Source organism: Xyrauchen texanus, chromosome 19 (genome assembly GCF_025860055.1).
Source record: "Xyrauchen texanus isolate HMW12.3.18 chromosome 19, RBS_HiC_50CHRs, whole genome shotgun sequence".
NCBI classification, from domain to species: domain Eukaryota; kingdom Metazoa; phylum Chordata; class Actinopteri; order Cypriniformes; family Catostomidae; genus Xyrauchen; species Xyrauchen texanus.
In genome coordinates this window covers 31,798,650-31,822,644 of record NC_068294.1, presented here as the reverse complement: position 1 = coordinate 31,822,644, position 23,995 = coordinate 31,798,650, and the positions used below count along the sequence as shown (strand labels likewise).

Sequence of the window (23,995 nt, the reverse complement as noted above, 5' to 3'; positions counted from 1 at the left end):
AAACAAAAAGGCGATCTCAAAAGCTGCCGAAAGCCCCTTCCACACATAGAGACATCACCAGGCATTCGTGAGTGACATTTGATCAAAATAAATTGCTTTACATGGAACAGACAATTGCTTATTAAATCTGTTGTCGTCCTGACATGAGCTGATAGAAAACAGTCACTTCATTAAGCATGTGATGGCCAAGGCACTAAAATCATTACATCTATAAACATCCTCAAGTTTTAGCAGGATGTGAGGTGACAAATGAGAATGAGCTATCTAGAAGGGCAGGTTTCTTAGAAGCACTAAAGTTAAGAACCATTTGGGAAAACCTGAAAAACCTGAAAAAATTTCAGTAATTTTAACAGTAAAATGCTGTAAATAAATAAATAAAGTGTTAATTGATTAACAAATATTAATATATTTTAAAAGTCAATACAGTAGATTTTACAATAAAATGATGTAAAAATTTAATTATTTAAATGTAAAAAGTAAGATTTTCCTGTAAAATTAATGGTAAAAAGAACAAGAGAGTAAATGTACTTTTTTTTTTTTTTTTACAGTAAATTATTGTTAAAATTAGAGTAAAAAACAGTAATCAGGCATTCCCACAATTCCCTGCATGAGCCATTACATTTCATTATATTTTATGGGAATAGTTATGTTTCATCATATTTTTAATATCAGTTATATACATTGGAGTGTTCTGTGTTATATTTTATGTAATTTAGTTAATGTTTACTGCATTATTTAAATCTCATATGTGTTACCATGATGGTGTTTAGTGTTTGTTTGAGTAAAACCGAGCACTGTCAATACGTTTATTGGTCAATGCTCCTGGAAGAGACACTACTGAAGAATTTGATGTCATTGTGTGCCCATCTGTGGTTACTATGGTGATTAACAAATACCTTATAAAGTAAACAACAGATTTTTACAGGGCCAGCGTGTAAATTACAACCATTTTAAACTGTAAAATGTACATGTTCTTCTATGAAGTGGTTTACAATTTTAACTGTATTTTCTACATAATTATTCTGGCAACCACAGCTGCCAGATTTATTTTGTAAAAACAACAGCATTTTTTTTTACAGTGTAGTAGGGTTGCAGCGGTATACCGGTTTCACGGCAGCAGATGTCAGAGAGAAGCGAGGCGAGGCGGTCTGACGAGTGTGTGTGTGAGTTAAAGCAGTGTTTCTTAACTGGTCGCGGACAGCAGGGAAATAGCAATGCCATGGTAACTTCTCCCATTGAAGATATTTCGGCGGCCGCCCAAGTAAGTGATCGAGTATTTACCTGACGAGGCAGATTTAATTATAATCTCGCAAACAGCTAAAGACTTCTCATCTGCACTTTCGCGAGTGTAACGATCTCGCGATCATGATCTGCTCCTCTCTCTGGCGCGCGCGTGAAACAACTGGGCTTCCCTCGATATTGCGGAGCGCAGACATCAAAACTGTGACCAATTTCAATTCTAGCGAGACTTTTCTAGTTTAAAGTGTTATGGAGATTGTCAATTTGAACCTCTCAAACAGTAGCAGCCCTGACATGCCAAACAGTACTGAGGAGGAAAAGAGCAACTGTGCTATGCGTCAAAAAAAAAAAATTACACACCATCACCTTTACAAATTTCTTTCAGGATTTTACATGAGTAAAAGTAACTTATATTTTGAAAAAATGTTATAGTTTCATATGAAATAATCTAAAGGTAGAAGCTATTAGACCTCATTTTATATCAAAAGTGGCAGTTGTAGTTAAAGTTTCAAGATGTGTTTCAGCTAGTATATATTTTTCATAAATACATTAATTTATTATTATTATTATTATTATTACTATTATTTAAGACTAGCGCACTGACCTAACCATGGTAATGAGGAGCCTTTCCTTCTGTGTAATATGTGTATAAATATTTAATATTAGGTAACAATGGGATAATAATGAGCCCATATAAGTAAATATGCTCTTCAATTTTTAAAAGGGGGAGAGTCAACTTCCTGTAAATTTTGACACCAACAACAAAAATAATGTCACTTGTTGAATGTCCTTGTACTGGAAAACCATGAACAAAACTATGCAACATAAAAGGAAATGTGACCCAGGATACATTACATACAGGTTATGTTTGATCTATGGCAGGTCGACACTTGATTTCCAATGTAAAATCAGTCCTGAAGCAAAACCAGTTGATAAGCACTGAGTTAAAGTTACAGAAAGGAGCAGTCTGGCTGTGCTGTCACGCTGTCAAGATTCACTGTTGTCTGGCCTGTGTTTCTCCCCTGTCATCTGTTCCCGGACTACACTTCCCATATTTCCCTGCTCTCATCTCTGCCAGCTGTCCTTCATTGTCCTCATCTGTGTTTCATTTAGTCATTATCCTTTGTGTATTTAAGCCCTGTTGTTTGATCATTTGTTGTCAGTTGTTGCATATGTTTGACCTCTCGTGTGTTTCCTGTATTTTTCCCACCGTGGATGTTTTCTTTGTTCCTGTGTTTGCCCGTTATTTTTATTTTGTTTATCTTTCCATTAAAATCCATAGCCGCACCTAGATCCAGCTCTCTTGACTTGTTTCCTAGCGTTACAGAACAACTGACAACGAATGATCAAACAACAAGTCTTAAATACACAAAGGATGTTATTTACTGATGTTATTTTTAATTTAGTAGTTAATAACATGCTATGCTAACATGTAAACTAACATGCTTTAGTTATATAACATGTTATAGTTACATACTATTTTTTTATCATGTTTATAATTCTGTTTATTATAATTCTGTTAGCTTTCTTATTTTTTCTATTTATTTTATTTTCAAAAGGGAGACTTTTTTTTACACATACTTCAATAAAATGAATGGTTTCAAGTTTCAATTATAATAAAGTGTTTGCTCAAAAGAAATAGATAAATAAAATAACCCTTCTGTTTTCACTGATAGTAGTAATTGTGTATACCGTATACCGTGATATTTTATCATACCGTGAAAATCTCATACCGTTGCAACCCTACAGTGTAGGTATGATACACAGGTCTATATTTTAAGAGGCTCTAGGGCTTTATCTCTAGTGGAGCCCTGCACACCTTCATTTTGCAGACTATGCATTGACGTAGTGTCATATGATCCATCATCATATTGGCATATACAGTATTCACACATCTGTAACTAGTTTTTCTAGACACTTGCACATCAAAAATTCCAAACAGAATTTTTTGACCGGCCAGGGACCGGAATCAGCCAATTTTCCGCATGCTCGGCCGGACCGGTGACCGGCTGGTCAGCCTCACGTCTTTCCGATTCCAAGCCGGTTCGTTTTGTTGCCAGCGGCACAGGCAATAACACCATAGCCGCATGTAAACATGTCATTGGCATGGAAGATCATCACTGTGAAGAATACATAAAGTTCGAAATGTGTAATAATTGTAAGGCCAAAGTAAACCGTGGGGGAACCACCACAATAACTTTCGGAACAACAAACCTAATTAGACATTTAAAACACCCTCACCCAGCTGCAAATGCCCATTTTAAAAAAGAAGCTAAAATGGGAAAGCGGCTAAAGCTAGCCAGAGCTCAGAGCCAGTCACAAGTCAGCAGCCTCTCCTATCTTTCCTTGGAATGAGCAGCGAAAAGACCAAAGCAATTACGAGGAAAATTATGGAATTCATGGCCCTGGATGACCAGCTGTTCTCCATAGTTGAGGACAGAGGGTTCAGAAATCTGATAAATTTCCTCAATACAGAGTAGGTGGTTATTTTCCGACGTTGCATTGCCCGAGTTGTTTAATCTCGAGTCATGTCACACACGCAGCCTGTTACCTGTCAACATTTGGGTACACAAATCCGGGAGAGGGGAAGTGGGGTGCTGGATGGCAGAGGCAGGCGAAATACATACAAATTGTGCCGTTGTGATTTAATGTGCTGAGTAACGTAATTTTTCCCACCATGTCCAATATTAAAATAAGTGCAACACACATTGCAAAAGGCGTGGGCATTGTCGATATGGCTTCGGGATATGAAATAAAATTCTTCCATCCAGCTGTTGTTAAATTTACATGTATATTTAGTTTTTTTCACCGGAGCACCAGCTGAGTCTTCTCCTCCCCTCTACCAGTGATGCTTGATTTAACATCCCGCGTCTACTGCCTGCGCGGATATCAACAGCGCAAATGGGTTGTAGGTTGCCAGATTGTGGTCATAAAGGATTTGTAATTTGTATGATGTGTCGATTGTTTGAGTAGGATGCGTTTCATTCAAGATCTGGCAACTGGACCACCTTGGAATAATATATTGATTGAACACAGATTTTTGGAAGAATATCTCAGCTCTGTAGGGCCATACAATGTAAGTGAATGGTGACCAGAACTTCAAACTCTAACAATCACATTAAGGATGCAATCACTGTGAGTTAGAAACAGATCAATATTTTGATCAGTACTTTCAAAAGTGGAGATTTATAGTATATAAAATCAGAAATAAATATCTGTTCTCATCTACACCTATTATATCACTTCTGAAGACAGATTTAGCCACTGGAGTCATATCATTTACTTTTATGCTGACTTCATGTGATTTTAAGAGCTTGAAAGGTCTAGTCACCATTCACTTGCATTGTATGGACCTAAAGAGCTTAAAAATTCTTCCAGAAATCTTTGTGTTCTGCAAACGAAAGAAATTTCGTAATTTGTAATTTGACCGAATAGATATTAGATAACAAATAATAATAATACAAATCTCCAAACGATGTAAAACAGAACATATCGAGGCTGTGTTAGGAGGATGCTATGTTTGCATGTACCGGTTTGATTCTCGATTGGAAAATACCTGTACCTGAAGAGTCATGCACAAGGTGTTGAATTTAATGAAGATGTTCTTCATCGCTACCAAACGATTCTATGTATTTGCAGGTTTTGTTTCAGTTGATTATACGAACATATTCCACTTCATTTAGCGCTCTTTACATTCACAGTGTTTTGAAGTATCCAGTCACTGTTTTACTACGTGAAAACCGCTTCAAATGATTCAGTGCGCATGTGATCTGTCGTGTGTGAATCACAAACCAAATCATCCCGTTTTGCTAAGCCTTTTGGCATTGAAAAGTACCAGCTCAAAGGAGTGATTCACTTGTGAATCGGCATCGCTAGTTCTGATTCTGAACAGCCGATGGAAAATGACTTGCATATACTTGATTACTGAAATATTACCAAGGAAAAGTTGTAGTGTTTTCAACGATTGTCATTTGTCATTTTAAAAGGTTGTTGTTTTCTTCAGAACCACTGGGTAATCCTGATGGAGCATTACAGTCGAGCAAACTGAGGCAATAATCAAATGACTCACCTATAATGCTCACTCACTCTTTCATATGGAGCTTTGGGATGACACATTTTAGTGAATCGGTTCATTCGGACAGTTTCTGCCAGCTTAGCATTTTATGTATTTTATTAAATAATATATATTTATTTGAATACTGCTGATGTTTTCGAGTTGTTAAAATAATGGTGTTTTCTGGCTTTCTTATTGGTATTTAGTGTAAATTGATCTCAACAAATACTGTTTAATGTTACCATAATTTAGACCCCTATTGTTTTTGTGCCAGATAAATATAGTGATTTGATGGAGACAAATAAATAGGGCTAAAAAAAAACACACACTTTAAAAAAGCGTGACTGTAGCTGAACAACATTAAATGATGAGCTTCTAAGAGTTTACCTTGCCCAACACTGCCAGTTCCATATTGAATCAATTACCTTAATGTTATTAAGCCTTACATATTCACTTGCAATGGATTTAGAATGTTCCTATTAAAGCATTCCATGGAACAGATATTTTACAAAGATTAAAAAGATATACTATCCCTTATCCGGTATCCTGCAAACCCTATAAACATTTTTTTAACTGAAATATATGTGCTTGTAAACAAGCTCAAAGAATAATATTCTCTTGAGTTGACGACAACATGTTCAAAAGAGAAAACCTTTTCTTGGTTTGTGTTGCTACAAAAATTTCATCATAACCCTGAAAAAAAAAGAAAGAAACCAAAGAAGAAACCAGCAGCTGCAAAATTCAAATCTGTCTGAGTGTATGTTGTTCAGATAAATGTTTTAACTCCAGGCAAAGATCCAAATGAATCTATTGTAAGCCCTTTAATAAGTACAACTTCTATGAGACTTCAGTAGCTCATCATAAGAGAGTAGGTCAAGGTTGTTGCCCTAAGCTTCAATATAAAGTAAATGCAGATTACATGGCACAGAGGTTCTTGTTAGTTTCTGTGTAGCTTAGAAACTTTGGCAGCAGGGTTAAAAGGATTAGGAAAACACTGTTAATGAGGACAACTCTCCTCTGCTCCAATTATTGCCCAATAACAAAGCAACAAGTGCTTGAGACAGACGTCTCTAAACAAGGCTACAAACAACATCATAGAGGAACGCAACAATTACCTTGAACAATTTTACCTTGAACTAACAGCATATAGACTTGAGATACCGCTCCCAAAAATAGACTTGTATTGATAAGCCACATCACACATATTTACCCCTGCAAAACTGTTTCTATGGGTTCTGCATGATGTGTCTGATTACGTATTGATTTCGGTGGTAGAACAGTGCGAGCCTGCAGTCAGCTATGATTACAGCATTAGCAGGTTGACAGAGCTTGTGGTAGAATATTCTCTGCTCTATGTGAACCTGAAATCAGGACTTCACAGACAGCCATTGACACAGAGATGAAGTCTTTCGTGCTTGTCAGGGAGAACTGCATATCAAATGAAGCATCAAAAATTAACAATAAATAGTGACATGCCTCCAAAATGGGAACAAAAGACGCCTGCAAGGCAGCAAAATAGCATTCTCTCCCGAGGGACTCAGTAATAGCTGAGGAAGAGATAAATGTGTTTAATTTTTAATCACAGATTGTGTTTTCTTTGTTTCCAGTATAATAAATGAGCAATTTGATATTGTAAAGGAAAGCAGGAATGTGATGAAGAAGCAACAATGATGAAGTGACAACCAGAGATGGTTGTGGGACATGACATGTCAGTTATGTCTTTTGATGTGCAAGTGAACAGGAAGTAATACATATTAACATATCAACAAATCTCAAAGAAGAGGGCCCACACGCATTTGTGTAAGAGGTCACACACATTAGCAGAGCATATGTGATGGGCTGACTGATGTGGCCTGTCAGGTCTTCAAGGCTTCAGACAACATGGCTACAGAAGCGCCCTGTGTAGCATGGGACAATTGCAGCAAAAAGCACCCCCTCACATGCCACCAACATAATTGCTTCTGTCATGGAAAACAACTGAGATTCATCAAGGCAATGAAACATTTACACATAAGCCTTTGGTGTACTAATTTAATAGGATATGCAGATCTCAACAGGCAAAACATTATATCTTCTGACACTGTTATAAGTGGAATGGTTTCTGCAAAGTTTCATTTTCAGCTTTTCCAAGAGAAAAACAGTTGAGGTATGGGATGTGTAACGGTTACCCTGTCTTGTCTCACTGTTGCCCTTTGTTTGTAATTTTGTCACTTTTGTTATTCCTTAGTTTTCACTTTTGTCACCCTTGTACCTCCATAGTCTACCTGTCAGCCCTTGTGTTCACTGTTCATTGTTTTCACCTGCCCTTGTTAAGTTTGCCATTTGCTTCCCTCGTTATCTTGTTTGGTGTTCTGTTTGTTCGTTGGCCCCTTAGTTCTATGTTCATGTATATATATCCTGGTTTTTGGCATAGTCCCTGACTTTCGTTGATTGTTTGTGAACGTGGTTGTATGTAGGTGATGTTCGTTCCCATGCCTGTGGTCCCAGTTCCAGTGTTTTGTTGCCTGTGTTCCCAGTTCCAGTGTTTTCGTGTTTTGTTTTCATTCGTTTAAATAAAGTTAACTGCACTTGGATCCTCAACCTTTGTCAGCCTCAGTCCTCAATCGTTACAAAATGAAAGACCACACCATGGATCCAGCAGTATTACTCGCCAGATACCACCTGCTCTGCCTGAGGCAAGAGGACTGTCCTATTGAGGCCCACGTCCGCGACTTCCTTAAACTGGCGGCTGTTGCGGACTTCTCAGACTCCTCCCTGGTGGTCTTCTTCAGGGAAAACCTGAGTGGCTGGCTGAAGGAGCGGCTGCCGCCAGCAATCACGCGGCTGGACTCTCCGCGACTTCCTGGAGTTAACCTTGCTGTTGTGCGGCTCCCCGTTCACGCCTGCCCCGGTCTGCGAGCCAGAGCCTACGCCTGCCCCGGCCAGCGAGCCTGAAGTCACGCCGACCAGGAACAGCGTTCCAGCGTCGCCAGTCGCCTTCCATGAGCCAGCGCGGCCCACTTCGTCTGCCCGGAGGAGGGAGAGAAGACGGGCTTCCGCCTCCCGGCCCGCGCCTGCCCCGGTCTGCGAGCTAGAGCCCACGCATGTAACGGTGAGCGAGCTAGAGCCCACGCATGTAACTGTGAGCGAGCCTGAGTCCTCGTCAGCCACGGTGAGCGACCCTGAGCCCTCGACCGTCCCCGAGCCAGCGCCAGTAGCCTCAGACGTCAGTGAGCCAGAGTCGATAGCCTCAAACGTCAGTGAGCCAGCGCCTGTAGCCTCGACCGTCCCTGAGCCAGCGCCTGTAGCCTCGACCGTCCCTGAGCCAGCGCCTGTAGCCTCGACCGTCCCTGAGCCAGCGCCTGTAGCCTCGACCGTCCCTGAGCCAGCGCCTGTAGCCTCGACCGTCCCTGAGCCAGCGCCTGTAGCCTCGACCGTCCCTGAGCCAGCGCCTGTAGCCTCGACCGTCCCTGAGCCAGCGCCTGTAGCCAGGACTGTCCCCGAGCCAGCGCCAGTGGTCGAGCCCGCCCTAGAGCCCGCCCTCCGCCCCTCGAGCCTTCCAGGGCTCCGCCCCCTCAAGCCCCTCGAGCCTTCCAGGGCTCCGCCCCTCAAGCCCCTCGAGCCTTCCAGGGCTCCGCCCCTCAAGCCCCTCGAGCCTTCCAGGGCTCCGCCCCTCAAGCCTCTCGAGCCTCCCAGGGCTCCGCCCCTCAAGTCTCTCGAACCATCCACGGCTCTGCCTTCCGAGCCTCCTCCTGCGGCTCCGCCTCCCGAGCCTCCTGCGGCTCCGCCTCCCGAGCCTCCAGCGGCTCCGCCTCCCGAGCCTTCCTCTGCTCCGTCTCCCGAGCCTTCCTCTGCTCCGTCTCCCGAGCCTTCCTCTGCTCCGTCTCCCGAGCCTTCCTCTGCTCCGTCTCCCGAGCCTTCCTCTGCTCCGTCTCCCGAGCCTTCCTCTGCTCCGTCTCCCGAGCCTTCCTCTGCTCCGTCTCCCGAGCCTTCCTCAGCTCTGTCTCCTGAGCCTCCTACGGCTGAGCCTCCAGAGCCCCCCTCCGCTCCGCTTCCAGAGCCCCCCTCAGCTCCGTCTCCAGAGCCCCTCTCAGCTCCGCCTCCGGGACCTGTCCCTGTCCTGAGGCTGCCTCCCAGGCCTCCTAGACCTGTCCCTGTCCCGTGGCCACCTCCCAGGTTCCCTGAACCGGCCCTTGCCTTGTGGCCAGCTCCCGGGCCACTCAAACCTGTCCCCTTAGTGTGGCCTTCTCCCAGGGCCCCTGACCCGGTCCCAGTACTGTGGCCTCTTCCCAGGCCCCCTGACCCGGTCCCTGTCCTTGCCAAGTGGCCAGCTCCTGGGCCATCTAAACCGGCCTCTGTCCTGTGGCCACCTCCCAGGTGCCCTGAACCGGCCCCTGCTCTGCGGCCATCTCTCAGTCCACCTAAACCCGCCCCTACCCGCTGGAAGCTCCCCAGGCCACCCGACCTGGTTCCCAGCACACACCCCCAGAGACTGCTTATCTGCCCTCTCGCCCTCCTTGGTCTGTCTCCGTGTCCCTCATGCCCCCCGTGGACTGCCTGTCTGCCCCTCGTTGCTCCCCGGACTGCCTGTCTGCCCCTCGTTGCCCCCCGGACTGCCTGTCTGCCCTTCGTTGCCCCCTGGACTGCCTGTCTGCCCCTCGTTGCCCCCCGGACTGTCTGTCTGCCCTTTGTGCCCCCAGTCATTGGTCATTTGTTCTTCCCGTTTTTGTATTTGTTGATCGTCTGGTATCCGATCCTTGAGGGGGGGCTATGTAACGGTTACCCTGTCTTGTCTCACTGTTGCCCTTTGTTTGTAATTTTGTCACTTTTGTTATTCCTTAGTTTTCACTTTTGTCACCCTTGTACCTCCATAGTCTTCCTGTCAGCCCTCGTGTTCACTGTTCATTGATTTCACCTGCCCTTGTTAAGTTTGCCATTTGCTTCCCTCGTTATCTTGTTTGGTGTTCTGTTTGTTCATTGGCCCCTTAGTTCTATGTTCATGTATATATATCCTGGTTTTTGGTGTAGTCCCTGTCTTTCGTTGATTGTTTGTGAACGTGGTTGTATGTAGGTGATGTTCGTTCCCATGCCTCTGTTCCCAGTTCCAGTGTTTTCATGTTTTGTTGCCTGTGTTCCCAGTTCCAGTGTTTTCGTGTTTTGTTTTCATTCGTTTAAATAAAGTTAACTGCACTTGGATCCTCAACCTTTGTCAGCCTCAATCGTTACAGGATGACTAGCTTTGGATTGCTTGTTTCTAAGCGTTTGCATGAGCAATATAGTATATGTGCCTCAATGCCTAAACACCATCAGACAGACATAAAAAGCAGTTTCATGTTTTTGGGTAGTCAAATTCTATTCATTTGTAAAGTAGGGCTATGCATAATGCCGTGCTCAGCACAGGACAGTCCCATAAACAGATTAAAAAATAATACTTTCACAGTATATTGTCACCAAAGAAAAATTTATTTCTCATTCAATGCTCTGTTGCCCAATATCTGCCAAGACTGATTTATCTGATAAAGGGAAAAATACATCAGATTAGTTTTACAATTACTTTGATAAACTCATTGGAGGCTTGGGTTTGTATTGCTAAAGGTAGATTGTGTGCATCCATAAAAACAGGTTATCACTGGCTGTCAGGATGGGAGTGAAGTCTCCCAGACACCAGACACGTTGTCACAGATTAGTTTGGTTCATCAGAAGGCATTGAAATATCTCAGCTTGTGAATTATTTGCCCTTGAATTATGTGGTTAAATGTTCATGAAGACAAACACTGCCATGTGACAATCCATCTTGAGGCTGAAAATAATAATCAACAAATTAATTAGCTCATTAGGTTAACCATGAATGGAACTGTGCTTTCACTACAGGGAGCCCTTTATAGAAAGAGATGCATTCGCTGGGATTTAATGTGAGCTTTGCCCTTGCACCGGGTGACCAAAATGTGCTATTCAGATTTAATTGGGAAAGTAAATTGTACAGAAATAGACAAAAGATTTCAACCTGGCTCATAAACGTCAAGGAAATGTGCTCTAATATTACAGATATTGAAATCATGTTGCATCCATGCAATCATGTGGAATAGAGACACAGTGGAATAAAATACAACAATTCACTTGTTTGTAAATGTCATTCTAGCAACTTTTTATTCTGTACCAAAAATAAATAAATAACTAAAATAAAAATAAATAATTCTGTCATAACTTACTCACCCTGATATAATTTAAAACCTGTATGATTTGTCATAAAATATACAGTTTTTTTTTTTCCAGAATGTTTGCGCTGCAGTTCCAAAAATGGAAAGAGCACCATAAATGTATCTACGTTCGTGGGCAATGGAGGAGTCGGTAGACAACGAAGCAGGTTCAAGGTAAGTCTCTTTAAATTGTTTGTTTTTAAGCACACAATCGACATTAACAGTTGATAAAATTATTTGTAAATAAATGAAAGCGCAATTCATGACCCTCTGTTGTGCATACGGTCATACTGTCCCCCACACTGACACTCTGCCTTTTCAGATCTCCCTCTGCCATCACTATAATTAGAGACAAGTGTGGGTACTCACAACCCAGATGACGAGCCTTACCGCTCTACCTCTCCTGCAGACCAACACATGACCAGGTCAACGTCCCTAGCCTTTCCACAGCGGCTCTGTAAGCCAGTGTTTTCCTAGAGCTTCCATGTGTATGCCTGCGCAAGAAATGTAGAGATACGTGCATTTGTCAGTGCAGCACTTCAAAGCGCCAAAGTGTGTCTCAGTGAGCAATGGCAGAGAGGCACGAACTAGGCCTTTGATCATCCCTAGCTTTCTGATCATTAAAATATTGGATTAATAATTGATTAAAAACACCAGGGCTTATTGTGTTGCATCTCAGAATCCCAATTTATTTTAACCTTGAAATTGCTTAAATATACTGTAGATACATCCCTGAAATTTCTTAGGCAGGTATCTGCAGGATAAAACTAGATTGTCCATTATGAGTGCAACAATGCTTGCAATAACAGGCAGATGATGATGATGAAGTGTAGAACCTAAGTGCAGTTTATTACTAGAGGTGTGAAAACAAAAAACGTGAATTCAAAACATAAACATGAACTTGATTTGACTAAACTAGACTTGACATAACTTGACCTGACTTGACTTCCAAACAATGTTACAACACACTCAATACCTGACCAAGGACAATGGAAAACATGAGGGCTTAAATACATGGTTAAGGGGTAAAACAATGAAGAGGGAACCAATGAACAGACAGAACTGATAACAAGACAATAACCCAATGAAAACAAGATAGATAGATAGATAGATAGATAGATAGATGACTAGGAAACCACATGATATGAAACAGGAAATATACTTTAAAAATAAAAGACATGAATTACGACACCCAAAACATGAACAAACACATAAAACATGACATAATTCCCAAAGTTCTGTAGGGAGCTTGGGGGGGTCCTTGAGGGGTGGCTTGGGATGGCATGGCGTGGCTGAGACAGAGAATGGGACCAGGGCACAGTCAATGGAAGGTAGGGCCCTGAGAGGCTCGAGGGGCAGAGCCGTGGAAGCTGGGTCCATGAGAGACTTCAAGGGGCGACACCAGGGAAGACCAAGGCGGCACTGGAGGCTCGGAGGAGCCAGGCGGAGCTGGGAGATCGAAATACTGAGGCATAGCCGGTAGGGCTGAGGACCAAGGCGGAGCCGTAGGTATGGACGTCCCCGGTGTAGCTGACAGATCGGAGAGACAAGCCACAGCCAGAGGATCGGAGAGCCCAGGCAGAGCCAGGTGATCGACAGACCAAGGAGGAGCTGGAGGGACGAGGAACCCCGGTAATGCCGACAGGCCAAAGGACCACAGTGGAGCTGAGGGAACACAGTGCTGAGACGATGCCGAGGGATCGACAGGCCAAGGCGGAGTCCAGGGCTCGGAGGGTCCGGGGGTGGGGGGGATTCGGGGTCAGAGGGTCAAAAGTTCCCCTTACTTGATCACGAAGAAGCGTCCATAGGGTGGGTACAAGTGCGGGAACCATTTCCAGGTCTAATAGCTCATATGTGGCTATGAAATTGTGTGAAAGCAGACTCAGGCTTGGCAGTGATGTGGCATGGAGCAGGCTCAGGTGTGGCAGTGACGTGGCATGGAGCAGGCTCAGGCATGGCAGTGACGTGGCATGGAGCAGGCTCAGGCGTGGCAGTGACGTGGCATGGAGCATGCTCAGGCATGGCAGTGATGTGGCATGGAGCAGGCTGAGGCATTGCTGTGACATTGCATGGAGCAGGCTGAGGCATTGCTATGACATGGCATGGAGCAGGCTGAGCCATTGCTGTGACATGGCATGGAGCAGGCTCAGGATCCAGGGCAAAAGATGGCACTAGCTTAGCGACCTCGATGAGGAACTCTGGCTCGGCGGCCATGACGTGAAACTCTGGCTCAGCGGCCATGATGTGGAACGTGGGACGCTGGCTCGTCGACCATGACGTGGGACGCTGGCTCGTCATCCGCCTCCCCCACAGTGAACGGTGAACAACTTATTTGAAGGGCAAGGTCGATATACCAAGCAAGGCCATCGGCATACCGACCATCAGGCATCAGGTAGGAAACCAGCTCATTCAGCACAAAACTGAAACAGTCCTTGTGGTCCACCTCATTAAAATCCACCCAGGCCAGAGAGCAGAATTCCTCCACATAATCCTCCAGAGTACAACTCCCCTGGCATAGACGGAGGAGCTGAACTGCTGGATTCATCTTGTGTCGGTCGGTGTGGCGACGGCCTTGCTCAGTATATAGACCTTGCCCTTCAAACAAGTGGTTCACCATTCACTGTGGGGGAGGCGGACGACGAGCCATCATCCCACATCATGGTCGACGAGCCATGACGTGGGACGCTGGCTCATCGACCATGACATGGGACACTGGCTCGTTAACCGTGGTAGGCGTGGGCGCTGGCTCATTAACCATCTCCCCTACAGTGAATGGTGAGTGAAGAACCCAAGTACAGTTTATTACTAGAAGTGTGAAAACCAGAAATGTGACTACAAATCATAAACATGAACTTGACTATAAAACAAAACATAAACATGAACTTGATTTGACTAAACTAGACTTGACACAACATAACATAATTTGACAAAACTTGACCTGACTTGACTTCCAAAAAATGTTACAACACACACAATACCTGACTAAGGGCAATGGAAAACATGAGGCCTTAAATACATGGACAAGGTGTAAAACAATGCTGAGGGAACCAATGAACAGACATAACTGATAACAAGATAACAAGATAAAAACCCAATGAAAACAAGACAAATGAACATGGAAGGAAACAGGAATCACATGACTAGGGAACCACATGAAATGAAACGGGAAATAAACTTTCAAAATAAAAGAATCACATCAAACATTACAATGATATGGATAGAGATATACTACTTGCATACAATGCAAAATCCTAAGTTCATATGCAGTGGTTTTACTAGCATAGAGCAGGTCATTTAAAATATCAGGTCATATTAAAATCTAAGCATCAGCCTTTCATTTACGAAAAAAGACAGAAACGCTTAATTAACGTGATTGCACCCGATGTCATGTCCTCTACTACTTTTTGCATCATACCAAATTAAATTCAGGCCTTAAGTATATTCATGACCAAAGATTCTGTTCAATAGTTTCTTAAATTAATGCTTATTCACATAAACTCACCACCCATTTGGTTCTGCCTTCCATTCCTTCATTTTGAGTCCTGGCAGTACATGAATAAACAAGTGAAGCTTACTTGTTTAGTAAGCCATATGTTTGAGGTGTTTTAAGTACTTGAGCCTCATGGCGCAGTGCTGTTGTTTAAGATGTCCTTGCTGGGGTCACAGCCCTCTTGTGATGTCGTGATGAGAAGGAAACATTCACTTTGGGCTCTAAATCCTCAATGGAGTACTTGTTTAGAGTTGTCCTTCAATCGCTCTCTTTTCCAAACCTGTCTCAGTGGATCTGACATGTTGAGGTGGTATTATGGGCTAATTTCAGACCCACCACCGGGCTCGAACTGCACTGTTGATAGCTGGACTAAGCTCACACCCCAGGGAGTTTAAATCCTGGCTCTGCTTTAAAAGCCTATGTCTCAATAAAACCAAACACTTTGGTCAAAAAGGAAATTCGTATTAATTTTAAGTGCCCATGAATGTAGGACGAAACCTACAATGAGCAGATCCTTCTTTAACAATAGTTACCCTTGTCTCCCTAGGCTTGAAGGATGATGATGCACAGTCACCCCTTCCATAAAGCTAAAATATATTGCTTGTTTGCAGCAAACTCATGTCTCAGCTAAAACAAAGAATTTGCCCTTAGACAGTGCCTTCCTACATTAGTGGTCTGACAACTGCAAACAGTATTTCAGACTCTAAATTCTGATTGGATGAGCAGGAATCGATGTTGTTGCAAAATTCAGTAGTTAAAGGGATAGTTCACCCAATCTCCACATTCACTTTCACTTCTAAATTATTTCACATTTTGAAAGTAAAAGTGAAATTGTAGATTTATGGTAAAAAAAGGGACTTTGACATGTATCTTCTTCTCACCCACTTATATCGCTTCTGAAGATATGGATTTAACAACTAGACTCTTATGGATTCATTTTAGATGGCCTTTATGTTATTTTTGGTGTGGATAAGAGATGTAACCTTTGCAAAATGAATGCAGCTCAAAATTAAAACAAAATAGAGAGGAAGTGGCCTATAGACTAATGAACTACACCTGTAAGGAGAAGTGTTTATTATGATTACAAATGAATGAACTTTATTAAACATTGATGCCTTTTATCATATTGTTTTATAAAAGCAATAAGCCACTTGAGGCTGTAAGTTCTCATGATTTTTACTACAGTTAAGTTGTTTTTAGACACTCTGCTTTGCAGTGTACCTACAAATGCACCTTATCAGTGGTAAAATCACTGTAATGTACATCCTATTGTGGCTTACTGCTTTAATATATTCTTACTACAAAGCAATTTCTCAATTAAGTCTTTACAGTATACACGTATCGACCATGAGTCAAAACAGTGATGAAGTCTGAGAAGCAGTGTTCTGTTGTCCTTTCCAAAGCTTCCAATGGCTGCTCTCATGACTAGGGGCTCCTTGGCAGGAAGTGGCATGTATAGCGCTAAAACAGTGACAGGACAGTCAAGCACAAGCTGTTGTAGTACTTCAGCCATGCAAAACTGTCTGGCAGGCCTTGGACCTCCACCTCAGCTGTTAAGTGGAGGTGAAAGTATCACGTGACCTGCCATCAAACAGTTGCCCAGAGAGCCTTGTTTATGTGCCTGTATTCAGTGAAATACAGCACAGCTCAGTGTGTAATATCTCACTGCACCTTGTTCCAGTGAGGCATGTGAACAACCGCCCACACGCACCATCACATATAGTTGAAGCATATGCACACCTCCAAACATAGCAACATTATAAACAGTAATTGAGCATATGTAGACTAATGGGGGAGAGCTGTTTGACACTTTGTATCACATGATGATTTATCACTCAAATGCAATGATGTAGAAACCATCTGAAAAGGAAGTTCAGGCCTTTTACCAATCTCAGCAATCTTGTCATTCAATATAATGTTGTGATTTGCTCGTGATTTATTTACAAATAGTGGTTGGGCACCTTTTTTGATCATGTTCAACAGAGCATGCTTAGCAGTTGCTTGACTTGATCCCTGTAAATCCTGCTGACACAAATGTCCCACACTGAGGCATTTCACCTTTATCTCATGCTTCACTATACTTTATTTTTAAAGTATAGGGGAGACAGGGAAAATTGTCACAAGGGCTATATCTCAGTAACTGTAAGGTTTGGAGTCAAAAGTTTAACTACAGAAATGCATGTATGTTGGTTTCAAACATCTTCAAACGTTTTAAGTTAGTGTAATTCTTCTCAATTCTGCCCTTCAAACTAAAATTCCAGTATTATTGTATTTTTGAAATAGCTGTTGAATAATCAATAACAATAAATCCACATTGGAATACACTCATGCAAGGGCCAACTATATAATGAAGGTAGACTTTAACCCAAAGGTTGAAATGTGTTCTCAGGACAAGTGTATTTTTCATAAAAGTCAGGTGATGGCAGGTAATTGTATTATTATATAAAATATTTTTTTATTTCAATTTCTGTTAGCCAAAACAATAGTTTGATATATTACCTTTTCCACATTTGCTGTTTTATTATTTATTTTTTGGTGTGTGTTTCATTAATGAACACTGTTTAAATTTAGCTGAAAAGCCAATAGAATGGTATTTACTGCAATGACAGGTTCCCATTGTGACAACTTCCCCATATAATGTGGTAACAAGCCCTGTTATTTGCTTTTAAAAATAAACCGAACTTGAGAAATAGTCACTGGAGTAAAAAAGTGACAACCAGCACCAGTCTCCCCTATATAATTTCCCATTTTGTTTAAGGCTGTTTGTTCACACTTCTAAAGGTCAGCTCTGCCCAGATTAAGTGTATTTTGGCACACGGCCACCACAGATTTCAATCCATCTTCAAGAAAATTCTGCATAAGGTGCAGAATTATCAATCCTGTGCTGCTCGTTAATGTCTGAGACAGCAGGAGTTTAAAGTCGAAGTATTCATGTGATTAATTACACTTTTAATTTGTTCTCATTTCAGGAATGTGAGCAAAGCTGCAAATGTTTACAGCCAGCATCTGTTCCCCAATCCTTGTTTTGTCTGGTGGGCAAACACACAAATAATTTAGAGTCACACATTATAAGATCAACAAATAGACTGACTTCCAGCTTCAAGTTCCTCTGTGTCCACATAACTGTGGAACTCACATGGTCCGTCCACACTGAGGCCGTTGTGAAGAAGGCTCACCAGCGCCTCTTCTTCCTGAGACGGCTAAGGAATTTGGAATGAACCACCACATCCTCACACGGTTCTACACTAGTACTGTAGAGAGCATCCTGTCTGGCTGCATCACTGCCTGGTACGGCAATAGCACCGCCCACAACCGCAAAGACCTGCAAAGGGTGGTGCGAACTGCCAGAAACATCATTGGAGGTGAGCTTCCCTCCCTCCAGGACATGTATAACAGGCGGTGTGTGAAAAAAGCTCGGAGGATCATCAGAGACTTGGGGCTGCTCTCACTGCTACCATCAGGCCTCAGGACCCGCACCAGCCGATTACATGACAGTTTCTTCCCCCAAGCAATCAGATTTCTGAACACTTGATCTCTCATGATCAATATACACCAGCACTGCACTTTATTAATCTATTATCTCACACTGGACTGTCATAATTATAGTCTCCACATTATAACTACAGCATATATATATATTTTTAATTTTTTTTTAATTTTATATGTATACTTTTTATTTTTATTTGTTATTGTATGTGCATTCCATATTGTGTGTATTATTTACTGTACATTGTATATTATATTGTGTTGTGTAATTATGTGTACATTTGATATGTAAATTGTGTTGTGTAAATATGTTGTTTATTGTAATTGGTATATGTCTCGTCACTGTCATGACTGCTATGTTGCTCGGAACTGCACACACGACTTTCACCTACTGTTGCACTTGTGTACATGGTCATGTGACAATAAAAGTGATTCGATTTGATTTGACTGGCTTTTTGCACCTTTGTTTCATTCGTCATCATTTGAAAACCCCAAGGCATGAGAACATCCATCTCAGTAGATTAGCCAAGAACGTGTTCACATAGCTGAATATGTTGCCAAACGATCGTAGCTCAATATGTTGCCACCTTAGAGTGACACCTCTATCTGTGCTCTAACAGATTCTCATTTAGCCCATGCAGGCGGGTTGCCTTTTCATCAACGTATTACTATTAAGTGGTCTGTATTTCCCTGAACAATTCCTAGCCAACTCACATTTAAAGACCTGTATTGATCCTCATGGTGCACACCATCCCCTCCTGATTTCATTAGGCCCAGTGCTGTTAATTACTCCACACTCTAACCTTTCAGTGTTTCATTTGGACCGACAAATTGGGTGAATTAAAAAGGAGCTGAAAAACAGTGAAAAGCCTGATGGTGTGCATCCCTGAACTGGTATGTCAAATTCCCATGCGGCATAATAATTAAAAAAGTTCATCAATGTTCCCTGTGCTCATCACATTATGCAGAGGTTGGGCTCACTGGTAATAGTTCTGGAGGATTCATTTAGGAAATTAGACCAGTTTGATCTAGTTCTTCATCAAGAGCGCAGTCTAAGTCCTCCCCCCCCCAGAGGATTCTGTGGGTAAACTGCCACTTTTATTTTGTGAAATAGATTGAAAACATGTGCAGCAGCAAAATGCAATAAATGTTTTACCTGAGAATTCGGAATTACAGAAAAATTACAGAATTTGGTGTCAATCCAGGTTTTTACTACCATTATACGACTTTGATAATAACTTTATCATAATTGGCTTTTGATGCTTGGGAGTGTTGAATACTCCATTTCGGAGGGGGAATGAATTGATTTACTGCTTGATTTAATTATCCGTTAAAATTCAATCAGGTACTTTAAACCAAATTCAAAGTGAATTTTCTGAAGCTGTCCCTTGAATGCAAGTGGAGCTGAAGGACATCTTCAGTTACATTGTTGGATATAACATAATAATCAGATCTTATTGATTACATTAGTGTGAAGGTAAGAGATGAAATGGGATTTTGCATCCAGTTATTTATGAACCAACTTTTGATGCTATTCATTATTTATACATCAAGTGAGGTCACACTACCAATGGTAGTGTTTAAAAATGTGAGAGATAATTCCAACTCTAAATTCATATTGAATGAGATGCATCAGAGATGTTTACAGATGAAAATGCTAAATTGTGACCACATATTCAATTTTAATTAACCAAAACACATATCATTAGGATAATGAACATTATTACTTTGAATTAATTGTTTATATGATTATGATTATGATTAATAATAAACGTAACTCTCCATTGAACATTGGTGTCTTATAACACAGGGCTATTGCTGCTATTTTATAAAAGCAATTAGCTACTCAGGTGTGTCCATTATTGTAATTTTACCATAGTTGCTTTTTATTTTGTATTCATTTATATTTATGTATTTTTTTATACTGGAAAAGAAGTACTTAGAGAAGCTGGGAATAGATTCAGATGATGAGAGCAAGGTAATATTTTTGCACTTGAGAGAAAACTCATTTGGAGTCTGAGTCCATGTTTAAATTTCCATCAGTCGACAACTCCTGCCCTCTACCCTCTACACTTCCTGAAATCCCTCATCAAGACTAAGGTCAAACCTCGATCTACTTGTGGCCTCACCACGCACCTGGCTTCTCTCATTGCTTCTCAATGTGAAATGAAAGAGTCTTGAGGTCATTCAAGCGCAGAGCTTTGACAGAAGGATGATGGGGAAAGTAAAGAGCTAATATCTGCATCAACCTTCACTGTTAGCTTCCTCAGCATGACATTTAAATTGTTAATGGTTTGGATTGTTCTCTCATTGAATGACTTGACACTTCCATTCATTCAGAGTGGCACTGGCATTGTCCACAGCTGATAATGTGGAAAGCCCACTGTATTAGGGCTCATGCTGGAACAAGAGGAGGATCACTTATCACTGTCACTTAGGCCTTGCCTGGCAAACAAGACACCTGATGGTGACACTGATTAATGATGCTGGATAAGTTTGTGAACACAGCAGGAACCCCAGACAGGTTCCATCTGAATCATATTTAAGCATATGGATACCATATGGATGCAAGTGTTTCCATAAATACAATGACCAACCACAGCGAAGCTGCAGGTGTCATACTTAGTGCCCTTTGTTTTTGTGCATACATACATGGTTATTATTATTTAAATGATTTCATATGAGTCATCTACTAACAATCACAGTAGATTTTACATTTAAAAACATTAAAGGCTTTGCTATACTGTATCTATTATTTGCCATTCAAATACATTAAACTATGCAAATACTACATTTAAATTACTTTATACAACAGTCAGCGCAGGTCCTCTAATCAGTGCCACTGGCAATATTTAGTACAACTGCACAATTTATAGTACTTTATACAACAGTCAGTGCAAATAGCAACAATAGTAAATACTAACATACAGTACCACAATTAGAGTTCCACAGGCATCATACACCAACCCATAGCACTAAACCTAGCCCTAATCTAAGTGGCAGTGGTGGCTCAGTGGTTAAGGCTCTGGGTTACCCTGGTCAGGGGTTCAAGCCCCAACACCACTAAGACACCACTGTTGGGCCCTTGAGCAAGGCCCTTGAACCTATCTGCTCCAGGGGTGCTGTATCATGGCTGACCCTGCACTCTGACCCCAGCTTAGCTGGGATATGTGAAAAATAAATAATTTCAGCATGTATATGCAGAAATGTATGTATAATGTGTGACAATTGATCAATTTATTATTTTTATTTACCTTCCTTTATGAAAATGTATTATGTTTTACCTGAGTAACCATAGTATTACCATGGAATTTTGGTAGTAAATTATCATAGAAACCACAAAATTAAACATGATTTCTACAATATTACCATAGTAAAACCATGATTAATTTTACCTGGATATAACCTGACCAAATCACCATAAGGGAATAAACCTTTGTATTAATTTATATGTATTATTATAAGTAGTATTAAATTAAATAGTTGAGACAGGAAACATGTTGTCAAAACTGGGATAAAATGCAGAATCAAACCTAGATCATCCACACACAAAAAAAGCACATCCACATCGTTGTTACAACCCATGCCACTGCAGCGACACAAATTTCAACTTTTGGAGTGAAAACAGACTGGCGACCTGTCCAGGGTGTCCCCCGCCTTTCGCCCAATGTTAGCTGGGATAGGCTCCAGCCCCCCGCGACCCTGTACACAGGATAAGCGGTTGACGATGGATGGATGGATGGATGGAGTGAAAACAGCCACACTGTGTGGCAGGTGCTATTTACACCTAGTGCAAATAGGTATGCTTACACATACAAAGAATTTGTCTTGGTGACAGGAGCTTCCAGAACACAACAATACAATATGGCAACAAGACAGAGATAATAAATAAAAAATTATTACAAATAAATTAAAATAGAATAAATAAAAAATGGAATATAAAATAAAGTATATATAGAATACACAATAAGACTGTGTACACACACACACATACACATATACGCATATACACATACACACACACAAATACATACATATATATACAGTACATACACATACATAGTGCAAATTTAAATACAAATCTGCTATGTAATTGCAGAAGAGGTTGGATGTGTTGGATAAAAATAAAAAGACTAAACTGTGAATTGCACATAATTATTGCTCAATGGGGCAATTTTAACTGTTCATGAGATGGATAGCCTGAGGGAAAAAACTGTTCTTATGCCTGATGGTTTTTGGTGCTCTGAGCTCTGAAGTGTCGGCCAGAAGGCAATAGTTCAAAAAGGTAGTGGGGAGAATTAGTGGGGTCCAGAGTGATTTTTCCACACTCTGGAAGTGTACAGTTCTTGAAGAGAGGGCAGGGGTCAACCAATAATCCTCTCAGCAGTCTGAACTGTCTTTTGCAGTCTTCTGAAATCTTCTGTAGTCACTCCGTATAAATAAAGTTTTAAGATGGCACTTATTTATTTATTTATTTTTAAGAATGCATACACATAGAGCAGAATGTTTAGTTTAATCTTACCCTTTGAACCTCTCAAGTGTTTATTTACACTTTTGATACACTTAAAGGTATTAACTTGGCTTTGCCTATACTCTAACATTAATAGCAATGGTTATTGATTGTGAGGATTGATTTTAAACTGAGGGAAATAGATGCATACCCATGGTGGACTTAGGTAATTTATACAGAGAAAGAAAGACTGAAGGGGAGATTCTAATAAGCCTAGACTAATTAACTCAATAACAGTTACCTATGTGCAGCATTTCAAGTAATCCTGGGCCTTCCAAGACTCAGAACAGGTCTTTTCTTATCATTTGAGCTCTATTCTAGAGAACCATAATTGCAGTTGTCAAGAAAAGCCTATCTAGAGACTTTTCAATACTACAAATGAGGGGCAGCCTATCTGAGAATGTTGTGCTTTGATTGCACACAGTCTTTTTGAAAAAGTGTCGGTAAATAGCAGGAAGATGAGACTGCAACTCATGAAACTGAAAACAGAAAGACAAAGTCATGTGTTTTATCTTCACATTAAATTAAAATAAAGCTTAATTGAAAAAAAGTTAATAAATAGTAAAAAAGCAAAAGACTTCATAGTTCCAGAAAGACAGCTAAGGATAACAGGAAAATGTATAAATCTTGGTTTTTGGGCAGGTGACTTGTGAACTACATCAAACCTCGTTTGGATGATTTTTAAGGTTTCACCTTGTTTGGTGAATCACATACCTCAAGGATCAGGATAAAAAAAAAAAACATATTAAAGTAGAAATTCTGCCATAAAATGCTTTTTGCAGACAAATCACTTCATAAAAAGATTCCCACATTGGCCTTTCAATATGGATGTTCTACACGAGAAACACTAAGCACATGGCGGGGGTATTACAGACATCTGATGTTTTGAAAATGTTCTGGGATGGATGTGCGTGTATTTTGCTTGCGTGGCACTGGCTTTTTCTGTGTGATGTAGCCTTGACTTTGGAGGATATTCCTTTATATCCTGAGAGCTAAGAGGTATCAGCATTTTACAGCCGGCAGAGTGTGTCCACTAAAAA

At 41.2% G+C, this 23,995-nt stretch overlaps 1 protein-coding gene and 1 long non-coding RNA gene across 2 annotated transcripts in view; one reads left to right on the top strand and one right to left on the bottom strand.

Moving 5' to 3' along the window:
• Nucleotides 1-23,995, bottom strand: part of LOC127659674 (protocadherin-11 X-linked-like) — a 233,583-nt gene that overhangs the window by 84,884 nt on the left and 124,704 nt on the right. The window lies entirely within an intron of this gene.
• Nucleotides 1,125-18,189, top strand: LOC127659676 (uncharacterized). Its single transcript, XR_007972563.1, has 3 exons — nt 1,125-1,261; nt 11,546-11,643; nt 17,929-18,189. It is a non-coding gene; the product is annotated as an uncharacterized LOC127659676 (long non-coding RNA).